General features: G+C 34.6%; 1 protein-coding gene across 2 annotated transcripts in view; it reads right to left on the bottom strand.

Annotated features, from left to right (window-relative positions):
• Nucleotides 1-12,347, bottom strand: part of LOC145671155 (uncharacterized) — a 119,074-nt gene that overhangs the window by 77,521 nt on the left and 29,206 nt on the right. The gene's annotated exons all lie outside the window — the stretch shown is intronic.

Here is a 12,347-nt window from a genome sequence, read left to right on the forward strand (position 1 = left end):
TTTACTAAATGTATATTTGTTAGTAAATAGCGAGTGGAGAAAAACATAAATATGTTAGTAAGACATTTTGACAAATCGTTTACGTAAAAGTTTATGAAAGAGCTTAAAATATTTATACCATTAATCCCCAAAATATTTCAAATCTCGAGCTTTCTATGACATCGACCATACATACTTACAATATTTACAAACGGGTTTGGACACCAGAATGCAACTTCTGCTATGATTTTTTTGGAAAGCACTATTGGGCCAGACCAAGTTGCGCTATGATCAATATACATATGTGTGTATTGCTATGCGTAGTCAACCTCATAAGGATGAGAGCGAAACTTACAAGGATGTCATATCTGGGCTGTTTACACTCTCTTTTTTCTCGAAGCCCTATGTAGCCTTTGTAAATGACTTAGTGATTATCGATATTATATCGTACTTAAGCATTTTTAGGAGTTAAAAAATGAAATGAAATCTTTCAGTTTAACATTCTGTGATTATGCCATTTAGGCTAAGGGAGACGATAATTAAGGCAAGTGAATAATGATCGAAGAATTGGTGAAATGGCAATGTGGGAGGAAAGGCAGTATCGTGAGAAAACCTATGCACACAATGTTGTCCACCAAAAACTTAGCTTGGAATCGAACCAGGAACCCCACGCATTGGAGGATAGTTATCTAACACTGAGCCACTGTGCCCGCCTTTGCGTGTTAAGATATCAGGAGTACCTTAACTCCTGATGCTTTTCGATAAGCTATCCTACATGGCACGATGGACTTTCCCAAGAACAGTGAATGTAAGGAAATGTCAAAGATCATATTAGTCCTCTTGCGCTCTACCACTGAGCCTCCTAGAAACTCTCTTGTGTGCGCTACTTGTCAAATACCGCTTGTTGCAGTTTGCAACAGACAGCAATACATAAATGGGATTAGTTTTTAAAAAATGAAATGAAATTTTTAAGTTTTACGTCCCACGGTTATGCCGGTTAGCCTAAAGGAGACGGTGATGATGAGTAATGAACGAAATGGTGGAATGAAGAAAGTGGGAGGAAACGGGAGTACCCGGAGAAAACCCACGCACACGGTGTTTGTCCACCACAAAGTTCACTTGGCGGGGGCTGAGATCGAACCCGGGACCCCAAGCACCAGAGGTGAACGTTCTACCACTGAGCCACCGCGGCCCCAGGGATTAGTTTTAAGTACACGGTCTCTGATCTATGGTGAATGTAGTCTTGCAACGTGAGCTTGTTTTCATTTTACTCTTACTTCTAGTTAAAGGAAAAAAATAAGAATTAGATAATTGAAACGTACTTACTTTAAAGATACCATCCATTCAAATCTGTCACTTAAATGTTAGCCTAGGCCTCAATACCCCTCTGGCTTACCAATCAGAATTTGTCTCCATTCATTTTCATTAATTCATCTTTACCGTAAAAGTTTATAACCGCGAGATATTAAGGTTTATATTTCATTTACATTTTCAAGCAATTTGTTTGCAGCTTAATGTACACAATTCCAATTAAAATTCTTTTGTGAATATTAGCGCATGCGTTCGCTTATAATTTAACTTGTATACTAGTTATGCTCAACAAATTCGCACATTATCTTCGAAAGAACAAAAGAAAATATTCAAAAAGAATAATAAAAATGAGAAATTAAAGTAGCAGAACGGAATCTTGCTCAGAGACAATGCTTTTCTTATTTTTTTTTTTTTCAATTTGAATTCCATCTGCTGTTGTCCATGAAGAGAAAGCGATCTGCAGCCCGCGCTGCCTGTTTCACAGAGGTAGAAAATCGGGCAAACATAAAAGGAATTTACACATTCACTATTTCTATTCCGCTTTGTGTCATTACATATCAATGCTTGTTGTGGTACAGTGCCCAACAAAGTGTATTAGTTTCTACGTACAAAATTAAAGCATCAGGAATCCATATATAAACTTACTTTATTCGGGAGAAATAATAATAATAATAATAATAATAATAATAATAATAATAATAATAATAATAATAATAATAATAATAATAATAATAATATTATTATTATTATTATTATTATTATTATTATTATTATTATTATTATTATTATTATTATTATTATTATTATTATTATTATTATTATTATTATTATTATTATTATTATTATAAGTCCACTTCCTGGTACGGAGAGAGTAAGGTTTGATTACTACATTTATACCCCTATGTGTATGTCGTTTTTCGTGGCACAGTTCACACATTATTGGTAAATTTCTGCCGGGCAGAGTGATTGAAGATGACGCGAGCTCGACACGCTCCCCACCCTCTTTCTTTCTCTCTATATATAAAATATCAAAAAACGCAAAAACACGTGTATAATTATTTTAAATGAGAAGTTTAAATGCCAGATTTCATTTCACCAAATATTAGAAGTTCCGAGTTTTAGGTAAATGAAAAGTCTGATGTCACATTTTATTTCCCTATATGAAATGATATTTCTAATTTTACTTCCTGCAGCTACGCCCTTTTCGCTAAAGGAGGTGGATGATTAATGGATGTTAATGATTATAAAAAATGGTGGAATGTTAATGTGGGAGAAAAAGGAGAAACCCAGGAAAACTCACAGGCACCATATTGTAAACCAGAAACTCCCTTGATCTGAGATCGAACCAGGGACCCGTCTTACTTGAGGTGAACACTCTACGACTGAGCCACATATTTCTCTAAACCTAAAGAATCCTAAGATATGGGTACCTTAGTGAGCCACCCCACTTCTTTTTCTTTCCTTCTAGGTCATATATATAAGTCTGAATCAAATCCATTTACTTTCTTCTAATAATAATAACAAATATATTAACAATAGTAATCTTATTATTGAAAATTCGACTTGGAATGAGATGAAATGGGAATTGCGATCATTGTAAAAAAAGGTGTTCAAATCTTGGAATCCCATAAGTTTTAGGGATATGAAATTGGCCATTAGACATTTCATTTAAAATTATATTATATATATAGTATTTTAAATGGAATGTCTAATGCTCAATTTCATGTCTCTAAACTTACGGGATTCCAAAATTTGAACATTTTTTTTTTTGCAATGATTGTAATTTCCATTTCATCTCATTCCAAGTCGAACTTTCAATAATAATAATAATAATAATAATAATAATAATGATATTATTATTATTATTATTATTATTATTATTATTATTATTATTATTATTACAAGAAAATAAATGGATTTGATTTAGAATTATCAGAAATTATAGAACAAGTCAGTGCAATGTTTAAAATTATGAATGTTTTCATATCAATCCACAAAATCATTAAATTAGAACGTGAATCATTAGGAATCACCAAACATGAAATTTAGAGAAAATTTTCAAAGGGAAAATTCGAAGAAATGCATTCAGCATTTGAATATTAAAATAAAAGAGGATTGTGGACAATCTATTAACTATTATTAAAGATCTTGTTCATGTATCTTGTATTAGTTAGCTGCAGAAGTGGATGTTAGTTTCAATTTCTGTTTTAATTCAGTCTTATTACTTGACGAAGAAACGTATTGTACGAAGGGAAAAAATAGGATTTCTTTTTCAAAACGTTTTCGCAACATAAATCATACCAAAAAGCGCATTTTCTTTAACTATCTGGAACTTAAAACTACTAAGTATAAGTAATAGAATAATATCTGAAAGAAACAGTTGTATATTGTTTGTTCATTTGAACTCTGCAGATGGTTTAAAACTTATTTTCAAAATAGTCATAATCAGTAGACTTGTGTTGAAATTCTGTACCACAATAAATTATCGATTTTCACGATATTTGTAGGAAAATCGACTATTAACAGAAATCCGTGTTATATTTAATTAAAATTCCATTCAAACAAAATTTCGAATGCTATATTATGCCCGGTGCTATCTTAACAGCCTTCTTGGCCCCATGAGCAAACTACTGTGCTAGTATGCTGGGGCTCCTATGTGGGGCAGCCGGGCAAGTGGCCGTCTGGAAAGCGAAATATCTAGGTGCTTGCTGATGATACAAGTTTGATATTTTCAGAATCATGGCCGGATGTTTTCTCGTTTCGTGATTATAATTTTGGAGTTTAAAGAATATTGGCAGTGTTCAATCCTACACAAAGTAATCACCACGAACAAATGGAAAGCTCAATAAAGGATACAAAAGAAGAAAATAATAGGTGCATAAAGTAATAAACTAGATTCGTACTTTCATCAAGCAAAGAGGAAAATTAATAAAGGGTAATACTATATCACTATATAACTTTCTCGCTTTTGAATCATACATATAACTCTGCACGAAATAAAAAATAAAAGTGGCCGTCTAGCAAGCGAATATCTAGGTGCCCACTGATGATACAAGTACTCTCATAGACCACATATTGATTCATTCCAAAGTCTCCATTTGCTTTATGCTCAGAAAACTAACCCAAAGCATTAGGGCAGCGTTTCTCAAACTGAGGTCCTCGAGGTCTGCCCTTGTAGTCTTCTTAGATTAAACATTTGTCCAAAAGAGGGAGAAAAAAATAAAATTTCAGTGAATTGCATACCGTACAGTATCTTGGGAATCTCAAATAGTGTAGATTATACAATTCAATATGGAAGAAATATTTCCAGTTCTAAACTGAAAATTAAGAAGAAAAGGACCTGCCAAACAACCCCCATTTGTTCCAGAACCTACCAAAAGGCAGAATACTTAATAATAATAATACAATTCAATAGGATAACAAATATATAAATTCTAATAGCTTCAAGGAGCGAACCATGAACCAGTGGTAGAGCGTTCAACTCTGGTGCATGGAGTCCTTGGTTCGATCCTAGTTGGCGCCAAGTGAGCTTTGTGCTGGACAAACAGTGTGTGCGTGGATTTTCTTGGGGTTCTTCCGTTTCCTCCCACTTTCTTCATTCCACCATTTCATTCATTTCTCATCATCACTGTCTTCTTTAGCCTAGCCGGAATAGTGGGACTTAAAACTTAATGATTTCATTTCATTTTCATTTTGTAGTAGCTTCAAGCTTCAGTTATTAAGAAAAAAATTAACACACTATGCATTTTTCTATTAAAACTAACATAAAATTAAGGGAATTTTAGTTAAGAATATTTTTAAAATGCAAGTATATTGGTATTCGTCTAATATTTACCCAAAATAAGTGACAAATTGGTTTCGAAAAAATACTAATTAAACTAGTTCCCACTTGAGAAAAGTTTGAGAAACGCTGCCTTAGGGGCTTGGAAAAGTTCACTGAACGTTTTCATTCCGTTCGTGTTTCCTCCCCACTCACCCCGGAAAAAGTTTCTATCAACGGGAAATGCATGCAGAACACACCGTGTTGGTCCAATTGCTGACAACGTTGGGGAGTGATTGATGTGATTCGTTCTGTTGTGCAACTGTGAACTGACAAATTTGGCGACGTCACCCAACCACTAGATTTTGGTATAGATCCAGTGAATGTCAGTCTAGTATTGTTAAAATTCAAATCATTCATTATTCAAATATCAGAACAATGGATTCTTCAAATATTTGCTATTCGAATTTTATTCGGATAAGGAATAAATATTAGAACACCTGTTCGAACAATGAATAATTATTCGAACAACTGTTCGAATAATGAATTATTGTTGAAATATTGAAAACGAACACTCGGACAGTCGAATAACAGAAGACGAAGTATTCGAATAATGTTAACACTTCCGTAACAGCGGTCGAATGTAGGCAAAAGTGTCATTTCACAATTACTCCATCACATACTTGGTCGAATATAGTTGTTTCAGTAATTTTGAAATTGCAAAACTGCTATGAAATATGATAATGATATGTACTAATAATCAATTTAAATTAAGTGTTCAGCAATAGCTTGTTTGTTTGTGCTATTACAAACTGTATGCGAACTGGTGAGTGAGAGATTGGTCTAATGTTTATGAATCAATGGGGGAATTGATCACTTTTGTTATAAATGAAGTCTTAAAATCTTTTGAAGCGTCTTTCCAAAATGATTGGTGTTAATATGGCAACCAATAAGTTTTTTTGGGGGGAGGGGGGATTGTCGAGTATTACTCACTATTTCCAACAATTGTAACAACTTTTGGAAGTTGGGTGGTGCAAGTGTGAGATACTGGGATATAATATCTTATTTGTTCCAGTTATTGGATGACTTGAATCTTTAATACCATCGAAAGCACACATGAAATGTTATGAAGCGCCTAGTTCTCTCGAAAATTTCGAATTACATTCTGGTTTAGATTTATTCCCATAGTCGCTCGGTTGAAAGTAAATAATTGAGTAGAAGAGAAAGGCAATAGGGTCAGATATCCTGTCATGAATAATTTATATTTCCAAGCTGGCCAATACCAGAGTCATAAATAAATAAACGAGTATGTTAGATTTATTTCACTTTCTCTTTAATTTATATTAAATTACTTTTGCATATAGATACCCGTTCACGATTTGATGAACATTTGGATTGGGAAGTTGCAAAGAAAGGGAAAACAAAATAATATTGGCAGCAATTAACCCTATAAAAAAGAAAAAAAGAAATGAAATCTTCAAGTTTTACGTCCCACAGTTATGCCGGTTAGGCTAAAGGAGACGGTGATGATGAGAAATGAATGCAATGGTGAAATTAAGAAAGTGGGAGGAAACGGGAGAACCCCGAGAAAAACCACGAGCACGGTGTTTGTCCACCACAAGGTCCACACGGCGCGAGCTGGGATCGAACCAGGGACCCTAAGCACCGGAGGTGAACGCTCTACCACTGAGCCACCGCGCCCCCTCTATAGAAAAGAATCAACATGAATAAATAAAAGGTTCAGTAAATGACGCAATTGAAGAAAATAATGGATATACAATAAAATAATGTAAAGAGAAATCTATTTGTTAATGCTTTAATGAAGGAAAGAGGAAAATGAGTAAAGTAATAAAGAATAAAATTATATTACACCAAATTTGTTGACAAATTTAAATCCGTATTAATTAGCATAAAATAATACCCGTAAAATAAAATGTCATTTAAAATTGTCATTTTGCTCAGTTAACACATTCCTAGTGAAATTATACGGAGAAAACAAAAACAAAGTATTCATACTAATTAATCACATCACAGCATGTTTACGTTAGGTACTTCAGGAACCATGAATTCTATTGAATGAACATTCGTTAGTTGTAACCCTTGCTACTCGATCATTTTGTGCAGATCTTACACACTTGTTCTTGCTTTCCTGTATTTGAACCTGTGTGTTCTCAGTACAAAGCAGATCAAAAATCATAATACAGTGAAACCTCTGAATAACGGACACCAATGGGACGGGAATTTTTGTCCGTTACTGAGAGATGTCCGTTACAGAGAGGTTACAAAAATTTAATTTTCTCAACGGTAATTGTATGCAGTAATATACAGTAAATACATCATGTATGAGCGTAAATACGTAAAATTCAATATGAAAATACTCTATTTAGTACGTATTTGAATTACTGGGACGGATGAAGGAGAAATTCATTTCTGTTAAATAATATTATTGTTGGGGAATGTGTTAATATGTTTTTATACTGCAAATGATAATGCGTGTATGGTAATTTTCTTAAGGACATGTCATCATCCTGTAAAAAATCCATTAATTCACTTACCGCGTATATTAAATGTAAAAATAGTTATAAAAAGTATGCAATATTATTATTAAATACTGAAAATGTGGAGAAGAAACTCACCAAATTTCTTGGGGAAAAGTCTGCAGAAGTTGTCTGCCGTGTACATCCTACGGACACTAGTTTCTGTTCGAAATTTGCTTGCAACTGTTGGATCAATTGAAGAACTTCTATTTCACCGCGATTAATGGTAAATTTCTTTAATTGTTCAACTGTTTGACACACCAATTTGTACAAAAGAAAAATTTTGCTTTTCCAAAAAAGTAAGAGAGAAAACATTGCTCGTTGAAAAATGTTATCGCAAAATAAACAATGTTTCTTTTGTTATCTCTGAAATTGTCCGGAAAGATGCAAGGCCCAGAGGGAAAAGCACTAAATTTGTTAGGGAAGGGAAGATCCGCATAGAATTCTTGACCATACGACTAATCCAACATGAGTGTTGGTGCTTATTGAAGATTTTCTAGGATTCCCACCAGAAAGCAGTTTATTGCGGGCAGAAAAAAAGAAGCATTTCAAGTTCAGCTTGAAGTTGTTCTGTTTGATGATAGATACACTTGTGGGGAAAAACTTTTCTGTGTACTGTCAAATATCGCAGAACCAAGAATAAATCCTGTCCGTTATGAAGAGGTTATTGAAACATTTGGGGGTAAAAAAGGACTGTCCGCGTCCGTATCTGAGAGTGTCCGTAAAAGGGAGGGTTTCGTTCCGTAAGAGAACATATATTTTTGCCGGGACAAAAAAATCTGTCCGTATTATAGGGGTGTCCGTTATTGAGAGGTGTCCGTTAAGGGAGGTTTCACTGTATAGGGTTATGTCATGGGTACACAAGAACAGATAATGAGATAATTTTAATTTTTTAGACTTTAAATTGGTATTTTTTATTAATTTTCACGTCTCGACGCACGGAAAGACTTACTGCTGGGGAAATATTTCACTACTTCACTAACGAATATTAATGTTCTGTTTACAGTGTACAAGAGATTTCGTTAAAGAGAAGGGGTTCAAGGTTAGTTGGTTGCATCGAAGGTAGAGGCGGCTCGTGGGGGAAGTCACACCAGAAAAAACTTTCCTTAAAACTAAAGGAAGAAAAAAAATTAATGAAATGAAATGAAATTTTTCAGTTTTATGTCTCACGGTTTTGCCGTGAGAATGATTTGGTCTTGATTTTAAGTTTAGCGTACCTTTCAGCAGGAAGATTATACGAGACGTGGATCCATTGATTAATGTGGAATCCAAACCACATGAGCTCCCGCCCGGAATCGAACCCGGGTCTCCTACTTCAAATGCGCGTACGCTAACCGCTTAGCCACAAGGGAGCTCTCGGTGAGGAAGAGAATGAATGAAATGGTAGAATGAAGAAAGTGGGAGGAAACGGGAGATCTCAAGAAAACTCACGCGCACGCTATTTGTGCACTACAGAGCACCAGAGATGAAAGGTCTATCAAGCAGGCACCACGACCCCCAAACTATCTTTATTAATACATTAAATAACGTTACTTCTTTAATTTAAAGCGATAAAAATTCACCTTTTATCAGTGTGTCTTCTCTCACGAGCCGCCTTGACGTTAAATGAGATGTGGACTCCAAGGTTAACGTGGGATCCAATCCATATAAACTTCCACCGGAAATCGAACCCGGATCTTTCGAGCTCAAAGCGTGTACACAGACCATATGGCCAGGAGGGAGATATGGAGGTGTCCAGGGTGTGAAAGGTCGTAGAGTAGATTTTGAGTTTATCGTCCCGTTCAGCAGCGAGGCTATATGAGACGTGGACCTACTGATTAACGTGGAATCCGAACCACATGAGCTCCCGCCGGGAAGTGAAAGGTCGTGTTTATGATAGTATCATCATTATTAAGATTAGCAATAAATTAAGATAGCATCAGTTTACAGTCCTCTCGCCTACCTTAGTGGCTAAAGCACGTTCTTTTGATGCACGAGTACTTGAATTCGATTTCCAGTGGGAGAGTAATGAAATTTGAATGCATGATGATGGTTCGGATTCCACCTTGAACTGTAGGTTCACGTCTCACGCAGCCATGGTGCTGAAAAGGAACGCTGAACTTCAACGAACAATAACAATTTTATTTTATATCATTTTTAAAGTTAAAATGTTGCTGAAACACGGAGGGAAGGGGCTGAACCTCTATTTCTTAAAATCATTAACTAAAATTCTACTCAGGAAAAGAGTGTTTCTCCTCAATTGAGAGCTTTCTCAGTACAACTACTTTCCTCTTTTTCCATATGTTTTGTCTACTGAAATGTCACCAATAATCCTTGTAACCAAACTTTTGATTCTTAGCAGAACACTGTCTTTCCCCTCAACAGACGAAAAATCAACGCGAAAATATTATAAGAGAGAATTTAAGCTATACTTACACTTATACACAGTACAAGCCCATTAAATACGTTGCGAAAAGTGGATATAGTGCAAATGCACAAAACTAGATTATATAACTTCCTCTGACCCACTGCAAAACTTTCAACATTAATGATCGAGAGACTATAAGATGTGATTTATTCCAATATATGGGGAGAAAAGAAAACGGTAGTACTTATTTTTATCCTCACACCTACCTTAACGTGACAAGACTAATTTGAAATTGAAATTTTGCGTTTCACGAATGCTGCAAATACTCTTGACCTTCTGAAAGAATATGGATTTACTGTCGAAATTTTCACTTTAAATCAAAATAGTATAATGTTTGTATGCTTGCTTTTGAAAGGTTCTTATTTTCAGAATAAGATTGTTTTGTTGCTTTTCGAAAATTCATGTAATTAGTAATTCACGACAAACTTCGATGTGAAAACGTGTTGCTTTTATGTGATGATGACGCCTTTGGAATACATTTTAGTATAATCAGTGATTCAATGATTCAGTATAAATTTATTTTTTAGCAGAGTATGATTGAGCCTTTATAGTTTGCTTCGAAAGCGTGCGAGATATAAAATAACTGTATAAAAGGATCTCGTGAATCGTCTCCAGGATTGGTACTTTTTACACTGAAGCTGAAATCTGGTATAAGTACAGTCACCCACATAAGTACCTGGACCCCAAGTAATGGAATTATAAGTCATGGGTCCAGGTACTTATGTGGGTGACTGTACATGCATCCATTTTGCCCATTAATCTGAAATAGTTTAAGTTCAGTGTTACCACAATCCTTGCCCCTTCACTTCTAAAATGTTTCGCAACTCCCTATATTTAAGCAGGGGCGGATGCAGGACGGACTTCTGGGGGGGGGGGCGGTGGTTTGTAATACTGCTACTTAGAGCTACTTTTAAGAGCTCCACACTCTGGGATAGGTTATATATATATATATATATATATATATATATATATATATATATATATATATATATATATATATATATATATATATATATATATATATATAAAAAGTTTCCTCTTCTGGGGAGGGCGATCATCCGATCGCCCCCCCTGAATCCGCCACTGTATTTAAATGTATTTACCTAGATACAGTAATCCTACTGCATTATATTAGAAATATATATATTTACAGAATAGCAAAGATAATATAAAGAGAAATTTGTATATACAGTACTTATATTTCGCCAAAAGAAATCAGGTTCAGTGGTATTCCTTGTCACTTTGAGCTGCTTTGATTTGAACCTTGTCACTTAAAAAAAGCCCACAAACAAGTTCAGATGCATTTTCATCATCACTTTCTTCATAATTTGTTTAAATTTAAAGTCCTGGTTTCACAACCAGAAATAACCTGTATCAACATTGAGTCTTTCTAGTATCTGTTCACAGATATTTCGTTTTTGAAAAATGATCTCTCGCATTCGGAATTATAGTTTCATATGGAAAAAATGTAAGAGACTATTATTTTGTGGTTTTTGTTGTTTCTACGAAGCTTGTAAAACAATAATATTCCTTAAGTAATGAGTATGTACTTTTCTTCGTTTGATGTAATTTGTTTTAGCTTCTCAGGTAACATTATTTCCCTAATCAAACAATATTTTTCGTAGAATCAGGACATGAAAATCCTCAATTTTTAACAATTTATTTTAAGCCATAAAATGAGGATAAAACACATCCGGCTTACTTAAAAAGGAGGACATCAATTTTGCTCTTTCAAAATCGGATAGTTTGGCCCGGACGTTTGACAACATTTTATCTACATTATTTATGTGGTTCCCATTGCATAATTTAGGTGTTACCACTCTGAAGCCAGGGATTCCAAATGCATTTACAAATTTCCAAAGATTAGAGCCTTCAAATACATTTATAAATTTCCAAAGATCAGAGCTGTAAAGTGCATTGATAAATTTTCAAAGACCGGATCCTTTAAATGCAATTATAAATTTCCAAAAACTGCATATTATGCCAATGTAAAGATATTTTAGAAATTCACGGTACCGTCTTGAGTAGCGACACAAGTAGGTGTTTGGATATGCTCGTAGTAGATCGTGGTGTAACTTAGCGTTACTGTAGTCTGACTGGCGATCAAACAATTACCCACTTAGCTGACCAGTGTAGAATATGTGTTATCCTATAGGAACACGGGATCATGCAAAGATTCATATAAGGAAATCGAAGGATAAGATTAACGAGATCGCCAATGCAAAGATAAACTGCTACTCAATTTCTAAAATGAAGTTTCTGTCGGGGTCTATGTAAGGGAATATGAGCAAGGAAAAAAAATCGAAAGAAGAATTAAATATTACTATTTTTGATTTAACAATCATTTTCGATG

The sequence above is a fragment of the Thermobia domestica genome, chromosome 15 (genome assembly GCF_964235325.1).
Source record: "Thermobia domestica chromosome 15, izTheDome1.hap1.1, whole genome shotgun sequence".
Classification (NCBI taxonomy): Eukaryota; Metazoa; Arthropoda; class Insecta; order Zygentoma; family Lepismatidae; genus Thermobia; species Thermobia domestica.